The sequence below is a fragment of the Culex quinquefasciatus genome, chromosome 3 (genome assembly GCF_015732765.1).
Source record: "Culex quinquefasciatus strain JHB chromosome 3, VPISU_Cqui_1.0_pri_paternal, whole genome shotgun sequence".
NCBI classification, from domain to species: domain Eukaryota; kingdom Metazoa; phylum Arthropoda; class Insecta; order Diptera; family Culicidae; genus Culex; species Culex quinquefasciatus.
The window spans coordinates 114,017,183-114,035,460 of NC_051863.1; the positions used below are offsets into that span (position 1 = coordinate 114,017,183).

The 18,278-nt window shown below is 39.6% G+C and overlaps 1 protein-coding gene across 1 annotated transcript in view; it reads right to left on the reverse strand.

Annotated features, from left to right (window-relative positions):
- The window catches only part of LOC6041966 (protein sprouty), a 35,715-nt gene extending 20,622 nt beyond the window's left edge, over positions 1–15,093 (reverse strand). The window contains exon 1 of the mRNA XM_038258849.1: positions 13,388–15,093. The gene's annotated coding sequence lies outside the window, so the exon portion shown is untranslated. The remainder of the gene's footprint in view (positions 1–13,387) is intronic.
- Between the last annotated feature and the right edge of the window lie 3,185 nt (positions 15,094–18,278).

An 18,278-nucleotide genomic window follows, 5' to 3' on the forward strand; every position in this document is an offset into this window, starting at 1 on the left:
AAAAAACTTGATAAGATTAATGGTCTCCCGTAACTTCTTTGACTATTATTTCTATCTTTGAAACTTTGAATTTATGGAAGGCGTATAATTTTTTTGTTAAGAAAAGAGAACATTGCAATTATTCTAGTTTTGGATCCCCAACTATGATCAAAACTTTCCAAGAAATCAGGAAATAAAAAAAAACTAAAACTAATTTAAATAAATGTGTAAACAATTTTAAATTCTTGATGGTTAGATTGTATAATGGTTAATTTTAGAATGTATTTTTAAAATGATATTCATCAGTAAGGCCGTTGCAAATATTTTTCAAAGTTCATGTCACTTCCCCCCCCTCCTTCAAAATTAGTTCGAAAAATCTGGGGGCAAAACTAACATTTTTTCATAAAACTGGAAAGTTTCAATGGAAATAGAAGTCTAATCAACTCAAAACAATCTAAAACGCCTTTTTCTGCATTGATAATTATATTTAGCTTATTTGGGCTTGTTTAAAAATATTTTGAGATTTAATAAAATTGCAATTTTTAGCACCGCAAACTAAAAATTTTGGAAACTTATGATTGCAAAACAACTGGACAGATGTGTAATAAATTTTAAAACACTTTTTTCATTCAAATGTTGAAACCGTGGCCTGTAATTTCAATTTTTAACTTTTTTATTTGATGTTTAAAGCAAACCAACCAAAAAAAGGGGAGCTGCTTGTTAGGTTTTCAGCTATTTTAAGATGAAATAGTCTATTGGGATGGGTTTTAAAATTTATTTTAGTGATTTTTTTGCATTCATTCAAAAAAGTAAAAAAAATCTTGTTTTAAAAAGGTAAGGCAATAAAATTTCTGATTATCAAGTTTATTGATGGAAAAACCGCAATAAAGGCCTTCGCTAATATTTTTCAAAGTTTATGTCGCCCCCTCACCCCGCCCCCTTCAAAATTGGTCTGAATAATCCGGGGGCAAATTTTTTTTTTTTTGGAAATTTTCATAATTTTAATGAAAATTAAAGTTTAATCAACTGAAAATCAGTTAAAATGCATTTACCGCGTTTATAATCATATTTAGCATGTTTGAACTCCTTTGAAAACATTTTAAATTTTCATGAAATACCAATGTGCAGTCCCACGAAAATCCGTCAATATCTCGATATTTTCAAAACTAATGATTGGAAAGCAACTGTACGCCTGTAAAATGCATTTTAAAACACTTTTTTCATTCAAATGTTGAAACCTAGGATTGTGGTTTCAATTTTTATATATTTTTTTTGCCTACTCTTCGACTTTGGTCAGAGCCGAGAGACAATGAATTTATGACAACATTTTTTTCAAGTTTCACGTCTTGATCCGATATGTGATCGAATGGTGATCAAATGATGTACTACGTATTCCAAACAGTTTAAAATCGATTATACAGGATTTTGTTGATGCAGGTTTAAATTTTAGGCAATAATTTTTGCCACCTTGCTTTTGTTGGGCAAAATTAGAAGAGGATAGATAAAATACTTGGCATACAATGTGCATCCAAGTGACTCTATTTGACTACTACCATGCAACAAGCAAGTATTGCAAGAGTTGAACCAGCTGCCGACTGAAAAATTCTAAAAATTTAAGCAAAGTCACAAATTAAGGTAACACATTTTTCACCTGAAAATTTAAATCATCAAAAAATATAAAATCAACTAGATTTAGTTAAAAGCTATCAAAGTCTGAATGAAACTTTCCCAATATGGAATCCGGTAAAATCATATATAATATCGAAAAATTGTATCTAAGAAAATGTCAATCGTTCAGATGTAACCATAAAGTGTGAGCAGGATACACTGAGTGTTTAAATTAGTCTGACTGATATATTTTAAGAAAGTGCCAGTTGTCTTTCAATGTCACTGCTTTTTCTCTGAAACTTGTTTCAGCAAGTTCAATATAATGAAAATAATCAATGTAAACAATTTACTTTTTGAGTTTTAATTGTATTCAAATCTGGCATTTAAAATGGAAAGAGGGCAAATAGTGAAGCGTTTCAAAATGCTTTAGATGTTTTTGCAGTTCGATAATGACAACAAAAAGTATTTTGTTTTTGAAACTTTTCTTGAATCTTATGACTGTACTGTTTTAAAAATTGCAAACATCTTTTTGACGCTTCAATGTTTTAAGACGAGTGATCACTTGTGATTCTTATGCATAGAAAATTACAAAGATTAGAAAATAAATAAACTGTCCTTAAAATCCCAACCCCATTCACAACGAACCGCAGTATGCCGCCACATATGTTGCCTTCTCCTCTCGCATACTTTCGCATAACACCCCCCCTCCCCCTCCATTTCCCGTGCGCTTGTATGCGTTTGCAGGCGAGGCAGCATAGCGCAACCCACACACGGCACACACTACGACACACAGGAAGTGGGCTTTCATGGTGTGTGGCAAAACGACCCTGCCTGAACGCTCCTTGGTGGTAGTGTGCCATGCCGACGACAGTGGGCGACATGTGGTGTTTGGGTGTGTGTGTGCGTGTGAGGCATGCGGACCGAGCGGAAACATTAATTCATTCAGAAGAATGTGATCGATCACCAACACAGAAAGGGAGGCGTGCTCGCGTGTGGGTTGTCGGTCGGAGGAGGCTTTGATTATTATTATTATTATTTTTATTTTATTTAGGGGGGTTTGAAGGGGTAGATTTCTCTAGTTGAGGTCGTGGCATGCTCGGATTTTTGATTTAGTTGAGAGTTTTAACCAAATTTAAATGGGGTAGTTAAGGGACAGCGCTCAAAGGAAAATCATTCAGCAATTTCATGTGATGAAATGCGAACCAATACCAGCGCACACGTAACCGAGTGCGGATGCTTTGCGCAAGCTGCGGCTATTAATGAATTGTCGGTCGTCGTGTACCAACACAGCGCCGTTATACTGCTGAATGGAAGCTGCTGGCGCGGCCTCCTGTGTTGGTGAGAGGTTCTTATGTTTGTTGTCCGCGCGCGCTCTCTCTCCTACTCCTCTTGGCCTGTCACTTTTGCTGTTTTAAACTTGCTGCAGTAGCGATGTACGAGATGTATGCAATTGAGGAACTTTTGAACCAAGTTGTTCATCGCGATGTAACAAAATAACGAATGTTGTAAAATGTCATATAACATGAAATGTTAAGGGAGCTTCTGAAAAACTAGCATAAATTGGTTGACCTTTTGTTAGCGTGCTCCGTTTGACAGCTTGTTAATTGACATTGAACCGCCTCGATTCTGACGCATCTATTGTTATTTAATTAAGGTAACGTAACTCGTAAACTGACTAGTTTGACCTTTCATAAAATATAGTGAACATTTAAATTTGTTGCACTTCTCCAGGGCCACAGAACTCGCGCCGTTTGGGCCAATGCAGTTGGAATCGGTGCCGCAAGGGTTACCCCTTCTCGGCAGCTCGAGAGCAAATCTCGTGCGCGATGAAGCGATTTATTTTTAACTTCACTCTTTCAAAACTTGTGTGTACGTCGTAAGACGGGACGGGAAATCACACACACACACACGCACTCACACAAAAAGTAAACATAATCAAAAGTCTTGCGCTCCCCCCCTTTTCGGGATGGTCGCTGGTCCAACGCGGAGAAATCTGGACAAAATCTTGGATTTTATTGAATTTCATTCAAATTGGATCACTGCAGCTGCAGTAACCATTGTGCAACATGTTTTCAGTTGTATAAGGGATTATAGGATCAACTGTGTAACTTGTACCTGTCACTTGGTAGTTTCTGTCAAATGTTAAAATGTCCAATTTCGACCAAATATTCCACATTTCACTCACTTTACGAGACGTTGCACTGAGCAACGCAACGAGACGCGTTGCTCGCGCAATTTCCGGTGCAACTATTTCAGGTACCGCCGTATAAATAAACTGTTTCCAGTCGACGACGACGTCGTCGTCGTCGCCGTCTGCTCAGCGTATCCCTCCTTCCTGGCTCCAGTGTGCGCCATAATTTCATCTAAAATATCTTCAGGGTAATCACCGGCTGCAGCAGTCAACATCTTGAAAATCTCACAACCCGTAACCCACCCAAAATACCGCCAGAATTCACAAATTTGCACATTTTGCACCACACAAACACACTCCAGACGGATTTTTGGCCGGGCGAGCGCGCAGCGCAACGTTAGAAAGCCGCCCCAAAATTCGAGAGTTTCGAAAAACCGGATGTCATGCCTCCCTAGCGATTCTCCAGCGGCGTGGAGAAGATTGATGGCGATTTCCGGCGGACGTTGCGCGCCAAATTGATCGAGAGCTTTCTGCAGACGGTGAACTTTCGGCGCCACCCGGCGATCCACTCCGCCCTGGGAAGGCCATTAACGAACGGTTCTCCGCGCGAGCATAATTTGAGGTCGGAGCTTACGGGCGATTAGGTTGTGTTGCGCGGACGAAGCTTGCGAAATTTTGATTAGAAATTCGAGTTGTTTATGTTTGCTCTGGGTCTATTTTTTGTGGCGGGAAAGGAACGGAATCGTTGACCTTCTGGCGGATGAGCGCCGATTAGGCGTCTTGGGAGATTTTTGTTCTACTCTCTAAGTCGTTTGGTGAGATAACGAGTCCTACACACTGGTTTGAAGTTAGATTCTTGAAGATCTGATGATCAACGCAGAGGAAGGTTAAGTCCATGTCAAGTTTTTCTTAACAGAAGCGTTCAATGTGAACAGCTGAATCACACTGAACGTTTTTCAGCTATTTGGACCTCAACGAACTGTCCGGATTGTCTACTTCTGAAGATCTGTTTAATAAACTAGTAGGTAGACGATACCTTAATGTTTTAATGTAGCAGTAGAGCTGCACGGGACTACGATGAACTACACTGAACCTTTTGCAGCAATTTCGAATTCTACGAAGAGTTTGGATGTTACAAATCTCAAGATCTGCTTGATCAACTAAGAAATAGTCGATGTCTTTTTTATAGAGTAGTAGAGCTTAGAGCAAATGCCTGGAAATTTTGACATCTATATGCTGTCCAGATTGTTGAATTCTCAAGACCTGATTTTCAAACTAAGATGTAGTCGATATCTGCCAGTTTTTCTTGAGTTATAGAGCTTCACGGAACTGCACTGCATCATACTGCAAATTGTAAAGCAATTTGGAAAGCCAAATTTTGAAGGTAAACGATGTCTTGTTACTTTTCTTGAGAAGTAGAGCTTCACAGAACTACACTGAGTCGCACTAGATATTTTGCTGTTGTGTTAGCTACTACAAACTGTACGGTAAGTCAAATTATGAAGATCGACTTGATAAACTAAGAGGTCTTCTAGTTTGTTCGGTATTGGCAGAGCTTTTCCGAACTTCACTGAATCACACTGAACATTTTGAAGCGAATTTGACCTCTCCAAACTGTTCGATAGATCAAATTGAAATTGAAAGTATTCAAATAAATCGAAGCACGGAACATCCAGCTCAAGCCACGTCCCTTTAAACCCCCAATAATCTCCCGTATTGATCTCGCTTCCTCTCTGCCCGGCCCGTTTACTCGAGATTACCACACACCGTTGTTTATCAGCTGATTAGTCCTCCCGGCTCTGAACGGAGGAGAGGCAAACAACGTGTGCTGCCGACTTACAACCAAATCTCCAAGTTGTGAACGCTGATGGCTCCGAGAGCACAACACTGGGTGAAGCTCTGCTACTACTGATAAGCCCGCGCTCGAGTCTGGCGCGCTCGCGCTGATATGGGGCCCGGGCACCAGTTCAACCAGTGTGTGTAGTACGTGAGATGTCATAAACCTTCAACGGCGACGACCGGAAGTGGTTGCTTCCGTTGGCTTTGATAGTACGCGGCCGTTGGGCGGCTGTTGTTGTGTTGTGTTTGCTTTCTTATTTTGCTCTCTATCGCGCGCGCGAACGTACACATCACACAACATATTTTGCTCGGGAATCGAACCCCGGGGCCAGCCTGCTAGCGAGAGAGAGAGATGGAACCAGGAAAGGAAATGAAATGTGTGTCACGTCGTGGTCGTCGTCGTTTGTCTCTTATCGCGTGAACCAGAAATGACACCGCTCAATCCGGTATGGAGAGGTTGGTTTTTGTGGTGAAGTATTTTTTTTTTTGAATTTGGAGTTACGTGGAGTACGGCTTGAGGTGAGGTTTGTGAAGTTATACCATTTTACACAAACTTGCTAGAAATGCGTTTACCTCTTGGTTGATCAACCAGAACTTAAAGATTTGATTTTCTCGTAATTTCGAAAAGGTGAAATTGTATTAAAATCAGTGTGTTCCCATGAAGTCTTCTGGAGTTCTTTTGGAAAAAAGTTGATAAACACAGCATCTAGTTATTAGTTGATTTCCAGATCTTCAAAATTTTAACTGGTTTGAGAACATAGAAGTAGACGAAGTCTTTCAGGTATGCTTTAGTGGTAGAGCTTCACGAAACTGTACTGAATGACTCTGAAAAAATAGAGCAATTTTGACTTCATTGCACAGTCCTGATGCTTAAACTTTCAAGATCTACTAGCTGAATTAGGAGGTAGACGATGTCTTCAAGTTTGTTTTGATTATCAGAGCTTCACGAAACTAGACTGCATCACGCTGGACATTTTGAAGCAATTTTGAGTTCAGAAAACAGTCTGGTGATCAAACTTTGAAGATTTGCCTGTTAAATTAGGAGGTAGACTAAGAGGTCAATTGTTTCTGAAGTTGTAATGCTTCACGGGACTTCGCTGCACTAAACTGAATGGTTTGCATTAATTTTGATGATTCTAAACTGCCCGTGCCCAGTAGTATAAAAGAAAACGAAGGAATTTGAAAAACAGTGCTTGCTCCACTTTTTTAAGGGGATAAGGCAAACTTTCCAATGAAAACTCGATTAAATTTCGCTTGGAGCTGGACGGCTTTTTGGGTGGTAAATTGTCCGGCTTGCCCGATGTTTCGACCGTCTCAAAGTCTTCTTGAGGGTTCACGTGTTCAAACAAAGGGATTTTGCGATTCTCACAACTTTTCCATTCTAATCCCCATGACAGCGGAATCCTGTCCTACCCTTAACAAACTGCATCATTGTCGGGCAAGCCAAACAACATCTTAATAGTAAACAAGCCTGCCGCACAAAGAGCCGCTCGATCTAATGAATGAGCTTGAAGTGCACACATTGATTAACATTTAGCGGGAATGTCGCGGGGAGGTATTGTTCACGAAGCCCCGACTCCACAACACCTGTCCCAGGGCCATCTTGGAAACCCGCCGCGCACAAAGGCCCCCCCCTCTCGCGCCAATAATGTAATCGCGTCGTGCCCGGCCATTAAGGCGGCGACCAATCCTTCCAAGAGCCAGCAATGTTGCACAGTCAACAACGGGGTAATGAAAGAAAAATAAATTAGCCGTGATTAATAAAATCGTACGAGCGGAGGGCGGGGAAGGTGAGGGAGGTAGGCAGTAATGACGACGACTTGCGCGGCACGATCGCAGCAAGCAAGGTGTGTTCTTTGTCAGGTGAGCAAACAGCTTTGCGGCCACCACACACAAGTGACAACATGGCACACGATTGACGATCGGCGACGTTAGGGGCCTGGATGGTCGTGAAAGGAATCGACAAAAAGTAGCAGCGGGGTTCAACACTTGGGCTTCCGAGTGGGAAAGTCTGACTCGAACCGATGCTCTTTAGACAGTAATTCATCTTTTCACCTTTCTGCTTTTGAAACGTTGCAATGGATGGCAGCAAAACTGTCATTCTGCATCAGATCACTATAGTCACTTGTTATGCCTGAGGTTTTTTTTTGTATGAATCTACTCTGTAATTCTGTATGTTAGGTACTTGCCAGTCCAGCTGCCAAAAAGGTCGACAAAGTGCAGTTCGTCGTCAGCATGCTGCTGACTTGAACAACATGCGACAAAGTTGCGGCGGCGCGTGGTCAGCAATATCCCTGCCCTGGGAACAGGTGACCATGGCTTCAACGCCAAATCGCCCGTCCAATTAAAAAAGCTTAAACCTTAACGAAAAGCAAAAAAAAAAAAAACACACCACTCAAACTTTGAGTGGTTGCGTCGAGCGCTGCGGCGTTGGTCTATTTCAGGCCGAACGCCCCCGCACGGTTGCCCCGAGCCACGATGGCTGCTGCTCGAAATTGGCTCGAGCGCGCCCACACTCAACGGGTGTGCCTTCGAAACTTTGGAGTGATTCCGAGAGTTTTGCGAGCGCGCGCCCACGGACATCCGCCGTCGTGTTACGTCAAGGCAACCCCCCGACAGCCCACAGATGGACTCATTTTCGAAGTTGTTGCTGCTCTCAGTTGAGAGGGTATGGAAAATCGAAAATCCAATTGGGTGTTCTCGGAGGCCCACATCAAACGGTTTTTGTGGAGTGCTGCTGCTGCTGGGCCCACCCCCCTTAATTGGAGCTGCAGCTCCCACACACGGCGTTGGCAGAAGGTACGCCCTCGACTTGGTGTGCCAATATGGCGTAACGAGGGAAATTTTTGTGAAAGGATATGTGGTTTGGGTGGTTTGCAAAATTTCCAACAGGCTCAGCAGGGTTGCCAGGTCAACATTGAAGCAATCGGGCCAAGTACCGATAAAACATCTGGCAGACGAAAATCATACAATTATGAATGGAGAACGGGAGGGAGCATATGAATTTATCCAAAATTCAAATGTTTTAATTGATTTTTCAGCTACAAAATAGATAATTTTACATTTTCATTCCAATAACATCTGGCATTCTCAGATTTATCTGGTAAACTGGCAACTCTGAGGCGCAGTTAAACAGACAATTGAAAAAAAAAATCCAAAATTTAAATATAATTTTATGCAAATCATGACAATACTCATCATTTATCAATGTTGCTCTTTGTTGAAAACGTTGGTCATAACTGACTATCTAAAAAATCCAAAAAACACACACGGAGTGAAATTTTAAGTCAAATTTTCATGTATTTTGTCAATAAATCGTTTAGATCAAAAAATGTTGAAAAGTGTTACTTTTCGAAACAATTGCTGAAAAGTTCAATTTTTCAGCACCCATTTGTGTGCTGAAAAGTAGAACTTTTCAGTATTTATTTAGAAAAGTGTTGCTATTCGATTCTGTTATTTTTGGTACAGAAAAGTAGGCTATTTCGTCGTTCATGAATGACAGGAAAAGTGAGTAGTTTCACGACGGAATTGCAAAAACATATTTTTCATAGTTTTCATAAATTTAATATTGACTCGAAAAATCAGAATGAGTAAAACATATAAAAAAAACTTTAAAGCTCCAATGGTCAAGGACTACTACTTAAAACAATTAAAATAGTTGTTTATGCAACAAGTTGCAAAAAGAGGATTTTTTCAGCACGAGTCGTACATTTATCCAACGAGGTTCACCGAGTTAAATAAAAACGACGAGCTGAAAAAATCAAGTTTGGCAACGAGTTTCATGCAACATTTTTTGCAATTCCAAAAAACAAACACTGAGTGAAATTTTATGTCAAATTTTCATTTTTTTTGTCAATAAATCGTTTAAATCAAGAAAAAGGTTGAAAAGTCATACTTTTCTAAACAAGTGCTGAAAATTACAACTTTTCAGCACCCATTTGAGTGCTGAAAAGTAGAACTTTTCAGCATTTATTTTTAAAAGTGTTGCTATTCGATTCTGTTATTTTTGGTACAGAAAAGTAGGCTATTTCGTCACCGGCTCCGTGGCTTAATGGTTACGGCTTCTGCCTCACAAGCAGAAGGTTCAGGGATCAAATCCCAGCCGGTACCTTTGAAATTTGGAATGCTGAATTTGAACTTTGAATATGAACAAAAACGAAAATGAATCAGGTGGGATTCGAATTCACACCTCTGGATTGGTGGTCTGGGACGCTAAGCAGTCGGCCATCAGAAGGTTTACATTCCAGTAGTGAATTTGATCCGTAGTGATGAAACATGTTATCTTCTCATATTAAATACGCGCTGATCCCTGATTTGCCTGACGGGATTGGAAGTCTAAATATAGATCGAGTTTCCTTCAGATGCTTGCTTCTATGTTTAGGCGGGGCCGAACAATGCCCAGCGACCTCGGAATTGGACCGCAAGGAGCTCTGTCATTCTGAAACGGGTCGTTGGAAGCAGCGCGAGGGCTATCACCACCTAATACCCGGGACTGAGATATGTTGTATCAGCATTCGGCATATACAAAGTCTGATACAAACTATACTTTCCCATAATTTCGCTACCGGTTAGCGGGTATTGGATTGGACCACACACACACACACAGAAAAGTAGGCTATTTCGTCGTTCAAGAATGACAGGAAAAGTAAGTAGTTTCACGACGGAATTGCAAAAATGAGGGGTCTCGTGGCGCAGGGGTAGCGGCTTCGGCTGCCGATCCCGATGATGCTATGAGACGCGGGTTCGATTCCCGCCTTATCCACTGAGCTTCTATCGGATGGTGAAGTAAAACGTCGGTCCCGGTTTCTCCTGTCTCGTCAGAGGCGCTGGAGCAGAAATCCCACGTTAGAGGAAGGCCATGCCCCGGGGGGCGTAGTGCCAATAGTTTCGTTTTTTTTTCGTATTTTACAGTTTTGATAATCATTATTGGAAGATTTAAAATTATAGATCTCATTTTTTTCAGAACTTAGATTTTTTTAAACTAATGATTGTAAAACAGCTGAACTAGTGTATAATATATTTAAAAACATTTTTTATCTAAAAATGATACATTTTGTCATAATAATTGAAATTATATCTGAATCTAAAAAAAAACTAAAATTTAAATCAGACCAAAAAATAATTGAAAATTGTTTTTGTCGATTTAATAATTACTCTTAATTATTAATTACTAATTAAGTTATACTTAGTGTTTTCAGTCCAAAAATCTGGAAAAGCTTGCTTTATAAAAATCGCCAAACTGACAAAAAAATAGAAAAAGTATATAAATTTGAAATTACAAGCGTAGGTTTCAACATTTGGATAAAAAAAGTGCTTTAAAATGCATTTTACATGCGTACAGTTGCTTTCCAATCATTTGTTTTGTAAATATCGAGGTATTGTCAGAATTTTTTTTTCGCAAACAAAACCTTTCGTGGGACTGTACATTGGTATTTCATGAAAATTTAAAATGTTTTCAAAAGGGTTCAAACATGCTGAATATGATTATAAACGCTGGAAAATGCATTTTAAGTGGTTTTCAGTTGATTAAACTTAAATTTTCATTAACATTTTGAAGTTTTTCAAAAAAAAAATTTTTTTGCCCCCTGATTATTTAGGCCAACTTTGAAGGGGGGGCCAACTTTCGCGCAACCCTCAACTGACCACAGTCAGTCGATCAACCGTTGCTGATGCTGAGGATAACCTTTGCAAAGTCGGTCACAAAGTGCGCCAACCCACACACACACACGGACATCAGCTAGTCGTGCGCGAAACTCGACGCGTGTGTGTGTGTTTGCGCGCGCAGTTTGAAAAGCATTTTCGAATTCTTTTATGAATGAAAAATGTCAATTACGATTCTATAATTATAGATTGTTGAAACACTGACACAGCTGCTGCCGCGGCTGCTGTTTCAAGCAATTCACGGTGCTGCGCACCGGTAGGGGAAAACAATCAGTTTTAGTAATGTTATGAGGACTATTGAAGATTCACAATAAGGCTTTGTATTATTTTTGAAAGGTTTGACCTATTTGTAGAAGCTTAGTGGTATAAATGAATCGGAAATAGAGCTAGCAACCAAAATCGGCCACTTTCCCCTATAGCTTGAGCCACGCTGATTCTTATTAGTGCGAGAGATCCGAGAAGTTCAGGCAAAGATTTCCGCTGAAGAAAAAAAAAATACAGTGCCGAGAATGAATAAACGGAATGCTAGAAACATACTGGCATCGATTCATAACTATACCCACGTCACGATTCCAAGGGCTGCCACTTTTTGCTGGCCGCGTTGGCGTTGGTCTCCGTGAGTAGGGCATGGCAAAATGATTGGATTGAGCTAATGTGTTGAAACAAGCAAAATAAAAAGGTTTAAAAACGTCCGTAAAATCATTGTCAGTTTTTAATGCGTTTTATGCGAACCTGGAAATCAACCTTTGCTAATTTACTTTTGACACACTTTTGACACAAAAATAATCATAAACTAACGGGAGTTTAGAGCAAATTATCACTATCCAATATTAGATTCATTCTAAATCTCAGAGAAAAAAATAGTCAACCAGTGGCCAGTGGATTTTCACTATTTCTAAAACGCGTAAAATGTGTTGAAACCTGCTACAAATTCCAAAGTTAAAAAAATACATGGATTGAAGATTTTTCACAGCACGAGTCGTACATTTATTCAACAAAGACAATCAAAATAGTGAAAAGTATTAGTATAGTAGATTCTGTATTTTTTAATAAAGAAAAGTTGCTCGTTTCGTCGTTTGAGAAAGACAGGAAAAGTAAATAGTTCAACAACGAAATTCCAAAAAAGTTATCAAAAGAAGGCATTTGAATAATTAAATTAATTTTGATGAGTGATCGCTACACACAAATTTGTAAGAAATTAGTACGAAATTGGTTTAGTATAGATCAAATAAATGTCTCAAATGCATTGTACTACGTCCAGTGAAATTTTATGCATTGATATGAAGAGCACTGAAAACATGGAATTCGTTTTGCTAGCTAGTTAATTTAACGTATATCTTGTATAAATTCAGAAATTCACAAAAAAAAACATAAACGACAAAGTTCAGAAAAATATGTTATTTTCAAGGTTATTACACATAATTTTTAAAAGTTTATGGAATTCTCAACATATTTGTCCAAAAAAGGGGGTTTATTTGCAAGGTGTTCCATTGCAGAATCTGATCTGTAACTGATTTATAACTAATCAGAATAGAATTCTCGACAATATTTTTTCATCGTTTTTGTATTATTGAAACTCCACGACAAACATATTTTCAATAAATAATCAGCGGCAGCGAAATCATGTCTAAGGCATTTGGAGAAGTGTTTATTCAAAATTTAGAAAAAAAATAAGTTTCTAACTAGTTTTACTGAACTGCAGATGTTAACTTTATGTAACCAATAAGAAATGTTTTCAATTTATGATAGTCAAAAATCATAATAAATTGATCTAAAATAGAAAAAAATAAATAGATGAAAAATAATTAGCTATAAAAATTTCAAAAAATAAATAAATTTTAAATTTTCTGTGTAGGGCGGCTATGAAATTATGAAAAATATTTATTATATAAATCCTGAAAATGGCGTTTCCGAAATATTCAGTTATGATTCACTTATGATTTTCAACGATTGAAAAATTCCTTGGAGCAAAATTCCTTAAATTTAGCTGATTTCAGTATTGATAATTTTGAGAAAACAACGACAACGGAAAAATCAGCATCAATTTTTTTGTTTAAACTTCATGCCACCAATAGACATCTTCTTTTTCTAATTTTAATATTTTGCAGAGTAAATTTAACCCTCAACTAAACTGACTTAACCCTAATTCAAACGCAAATGGAAACTTACATAATCAATAAGCAATTAAACCGGGTTCCGATTCACATCCGTAATCCGTAATCCGGCGCTTCTCACTTCCGGTCGTCGCTGGTTCTGCCGGTCGTTGTTGCTGCTGTAGCCGGTTGTTGCTGTTGTCGTGGTCGTCCTCGTTGTCGTCGATGCTCTGCTACCTCCAATGTTAATCCAAGTTTTGTGTGCCGGAAACACTAGATACATGGTCGGCCGGAACTGGGCCCGGTACGCGTGGAACTTCACTTCACTTGATTTTTTTTTCAACTTATCTTTTTGCTTGACTCTTTTTGTGCACTTTTTGCTTCTTTGCTTTTATTTCCTTCTAGCACTAATTTCGTGTTATTTGCTTCACTTTGCTGGGATGTGGCGATTTCCTCAGATTTCGACTTATCTGCACACACTTTTAGATTTCTTTCTCAGCTGGCTTGATTTCGCCTTGTTTAAACACACTTTCAACACTTTTGCTTTGCTACTGTTGAACTTTTCGTACTTTTCGCACTTGCACTGACTTTGCTTTGCGCACTTTTTCTTTTCACCTTTTCAATTTGTGTTGTTTCCTTCGCTTGTGTCGCGTGTGTGTGTGCGCGCTCGGGATGCTGTGTGTTTCATTCATGAAATCATTCGCGAAACGGGGGATCGCACTGAAGAAAAATCTTTTTTTTTTCTTTGCTTCTTTCTGGTGTTTCGAACTTTTTTTCCTCTTATTTTTTTCTTGCTTCTTCGTGTGTGTATATAAATATACAAACTTTATTATTTTTAACTACAATTTTAGGTATATTTCTTCGTATTTTCCCCCTTTTGGGTTGTTACTTTTCCTTCATGCTCTTTTTCGGTCGCCAGAAAAAAATATGAACAGAAATAAATCACTTTTGAAAAGGGCCTTTTCTCCACGCTTGGGGCGTTTGTCGCGCGGAGCTCGACTTTTCATGCTGCTGCTGCTGACGACGGGGCCACGACGGTCTCGTCGCCGATGTTGTTTTTCTGAGGCGATTTTTGTGCTGCGCGCGATGTTGTGTCTGTGTCGGCTGTGTTGGCACTGCACCAGTATGTGTTGAGGCGCGACGCGCGTACTGTGCCGCGTCGTCGCTGAGATTTTCTCTCCCCCTCACTCTCACTCACTCTCTTCTTGCTGCTGCTGCTCCTCTCTCTCACTCACTCGTTCATTCACACGCGTGCTGCCCACCTCTGTGCGTGTGCGTTTCACCTTAACTTTTGCGCGTGTCACGGGCCCGTGACAAATGACTGTCACATCTCACGCACGCACGCGAATTATTCACGAATTACCGGACGGACCCACCGCAACTTATCACTCACTTCCTGCCGTGTGTGTACACCACCCAGTGTGCATGTGTGTGCGTGTGTGTATGTGTCGCACACACACACCCATTCGCAATATTCACTTCCTGTCACGGCGCGGCTGCTGCGGCTGCGACTACGATTCACGATTTCACGACCGTCGCGCGAGTGCCTTCGTGCGTGCTTTCACCTCAATTGGGTAGCAATTACCGCGCGAGAACCGCTTTTCTTAATTCCTGCGTGTATTTATTATTCACACACACGAACGAGTAGACCAACAAAAAAAAATCCTTCCCACAAAAGCAGAGAGACGAGAGACGGTTTTCCTCCTGCTCGACCGGGGAGCGTTCGGGACGTACGTAACACGTACGGGCGCGGCACACAGTCCGTACACGATCAAAGCTCTAAAACGACTGATAAATAATTTCGTTTCAATTCGTATATTTAGAAAACGTCATGCGCAGTCCGAGGGGAGGGCGTTTCCGACGTTCGGGCGAACCCGAGCGTTCGGGTCCCGGAGGCGAGTGTGGTGTGCGTGACAGGAAAAGCCCCTATCCGTACACGGTTGTACAACGCTGAAGCGGTCACCCGGGGTTGGTGTGCGTGGGCACACCGTTGAAGTGTTGCCAGTGCAGTGCGAAAATAAAGTTGTATTATTTGGATCTTCTTTTAAATTTGCCAACAATCCGTTGTCGTCATTGGAGTTTTAATGTGTTAAATCAGGATTGATGGAGATGCATGGTGACGCAACTTTCTGGAAATACATCTGATTTTTCCTTAAATTCAGGGTAAGCGGCGTTCAAGAAGCAAATATACAATACTTTGTTTTATCTTTTTGCAAGAAGATTTATTTATCTGCAAGGTTCGTCGCTTGTCAAATCTAGAGTTTTTTTTGAAAAGGTCCTATAATCTATTGGTTATCATATGTTTATAAGACCTATTCAAAACAAAAAAAACCCCTACAATTGTAAAGACAACGCGTCCATCATTAAAACGTTTTAAAGTTGTGCTTCAGAACAATCGTGGTTTTTCAGGTCACTTGAAATTACTTCTACTGATATATTATAAAATATGACTTTCAATAATATCAAGATTTCAAATTATCAGTTTTATGTTGAAAGAAGGTTTGAAATTATATATTCCAGCCGTTTCATATCCACGTGGTAGCTACTTGACATAAGGCGTCGCGGTGTTCATAAAGCTTTCATAGCATGCTAAGGATTCCGGAGGCATCGGATGTTCTGTCGAAAAGAAAAAAGCATCTGAGCAAACCTTCCAAAATCAGTTTTTGGAACGGTGCAATTCATAAGTTTTAGAGAAAAGTGTGATAACTTTACATGGAAACCCTAAATATGACCAAAAATCGATTTTTTATAATGCAGAGAGCAGATTCAGATTCAGCGGCCAAAATTACATATAAATAACATATAGTTGGATAATTTTCGAATTTCATTAGGGTGGTCCCATACACTTTTCTCTAAAAATTAGACATTTTCAAAAGAAGATACCTCGAGTTTAAAGAAAAATACCCTTGATTTTGTTCAGCTTTTATAGTGCTAGATCTCCTATTATGAATACAACTTGGCCCCTCAAATTTGGCCAGCGCTTTTTCGAAATATTTGAATTATAAATTTGCATCTTTTTTACCTTTAAATGGCTGTAACTTTTACCCTTAGGTCAAAAAAATGAAATTGTGCTTTATTCAGAGCTCTAAAAATGCCTTGAACATCACTTTTCTTTAAAACCAAAAATAGCTTTATTCCATTTGCAACAACTTTTCTGAAGACACCAAAGCTCCAAAACTTCACCGTTTTTCGTAAAATCCTTTTTCCACTTAATTTTGCAATCTGGACCACTATGCGATGTTCATAAATACGACAACATAGAGTTATCGGATTTACTAACAGAATTTCTATCCGTGCGGTAGCATTGAACACTTTCACTTCTAAGCGTACTGCGCCCAAATCCCAAACATGAACTTGATTGGACGTAACAGAAGCAGGCGTTCCACCCTTGAATTTTTAATAAGATTGAACCCGCAAAAAACAGTTTTTTTTTCTTTCGAAAAAGTCAATTGTTTAGGCACTTTTGCAACTAAAACGTTTGTTTTCAACATCACTGGAATGTAGACTAGATCCACAAGTGTTGACACTCTGAAACTCTGCAAACCCCTTCAAAGTTTCGTTTTTTTTTAGAAAAATCAGCACCAGCGAAAAAGATAATCGCATTACTGGTCTGAACGCTTCAAAAATCGACATTAAAAAAATACGAGTTAAATTCCAAGGGTAAAGCGGCTGCTCTTGTTACGTTGAATCGAGCTCATGTTTGGAATTTGGGCTCAGCCTCTGAATACCCGCCACAAAAGTATTTTTTGATTCAACCGAGTGTAGCAAAGTTGATCAACCATGCGTCTCCTCCATACAGCCGTTCAATGGATAAACATTTAACTAAATTTGTTATTATTTTATTTAATAAAGAACAAATAAGGAACAAGCCTATTTCACATCAAAATTCGTGATATATTTGTGCTGCGAGAGAATTGTGAGCTTATGGACTTCAGCAAAAACCAAATACTATTTAAGCTATGTTTATGTTGGGCGAATTGTGATCACTTGTAGACTCACAGACTAACTGATAGACATTTCTTTAGTCTTTGATTTCCTATCGTGGCCTTCAGGGTACGGAGATTACCCTATCGAGAAATTAAAGAGAGAGATGTGAGCTGGTTACATGGAGTGAAACTTTCACAGCTGTCGTGTAAAACTTTACAACAGCTTGACTGAAAGTTTAACTCCATGTTGCAATTTTAATTTCTCGATAAGAAAAATAAGTGTGTTCAAATCTGGTCTGTTTCTACAAATTTAGATTCCCGCCAACACGAGATAAAGTCGGCTAAGTAAGCATTCACATGGAAACGCATGGTGGTTTTAAAATCCATCCGATCAACTTTATTTCTTTCGACGAAAGCTGTATATCTGGAGTTTTTTTTTGAAAAGGTCCAATAAACCATATTTCCAGTTTTTGGCTTTTGGGTGTTTTGAAACCGACTTGAGTCAGGGAATAAAAAAACACCCAAAAACTTAAAACTGATAATTTGGTTTATTGGACCTTTAAAAAAAAACTCCAAATATGAACGTTTTGTACTGCTTTTAATGTCGCTTGATGACATTTCATTCAAAACTGCGCCCGTTTTCACACATTCCAACTTGGCATCCCTGCCCATGAATGATTTCATTCAACCAATCTCCCATGTATTCGTGTGCTCTTGGCTTCCTGTTCACAAACACTTGAACAGGGGACCCACTTCGGGTTTCGTGCCATCGTCGTCGTCCGAACAGCCGAACACAACAATGCCACGCAGCGGACAAATTCGCTACTACTCACAGGCAGCAGCAGCAGCAGCAGCAGGAACGTCGGTCGGTCGGTCGGGAAACGACGACGTTTTTATGAATGAAAACCACGGCCATAATGAATGGAGTAACGAAACGAAATCCAAAAGCTGCTGCTCTCTCGTCGTCCGGTTTTTGCTCTCTCTCTCTCTTTCACTCTCGAAACTGGTCTCTGGTCGTTGCTGCTGCTGCTCCGGCTGCCT